We start from the raw sequence: 759 nt of genomic DNA, 5'->3' as shown, positions 1-759 counted from the left end.
TTTTCTTTCTTTCTTTATGAGTACTACGTATCTAAACCAGCCTTGCCTTATTTCCTGTGTATAGTAACATCATTATGCACTGGACTTTACTCATTTCAAAGTAATGAAATATTCCACATGGGTTCTAAAAGGGAGAAACAAAGGAGTAATCATTCAAGTACTAGGTACCACAGACTGAATGGGAAAGAGGCTACAATAATTTGATATGTAATGCAGACTAGAGCTCTATTTCTGGATATCACGCCAGTATTGTCTCTTTTGGATAGAGTGAGTTGTGATATCTCAATTGGTCTAGTTCCGTTTTTATGGTGTAATATCTTGTTTTTATATGTCAATTAGTGGTGTTACCACAGCCTGATGTTGTTATGCTGAAGTGGTGTAGTCAGCACCCATCATAAGAAAAGACAAATGGAATAAATTGTATATTTGAATGTTGGTATTCTAACTTTCCTTGTTTATATTTGGCACAAATTTAGTCCCTGTGTATTAAAATATTTTAAAAATGAAATCAATAAGTCAAATAATTCATACTTGTTTGCTGTAAGTTCTAGATTAATTTTGTAATTTTTTGAAATGTTATACACAATTTGATTAAAAAAGTATTGAAAGTTCAAATGTTAAATATCTTTACTTTAAGATCACTCCTAACAGGAAATATTGATTCTATTATTATTTGCACAATGATATCACTTTCTACTTGTACAAAATCTTCGGAATACATATTTTCAACAAAGTCTAAGTATAAACAATAAAAGTAAG

This window comes from Penaeus monodon, chromosome 21, assembly GCF_015228065.2.
Source record: "Penaeus monodon isolate SGIC_2016 chromosome 21, NSTDA_Pmon_1, whole genome shotgun sequence".
Lineage (NCBI taxonomy): Eukaryota > Metazoa > Arthropoda > Malacostraca > Decapoda > Penaeidae > Penaeus > Penaeus monodon.
The sequence above is the reverse complement of the archived record's forward strand: the minus strand, read 5'-3'. Positions refer to the sequence as shown.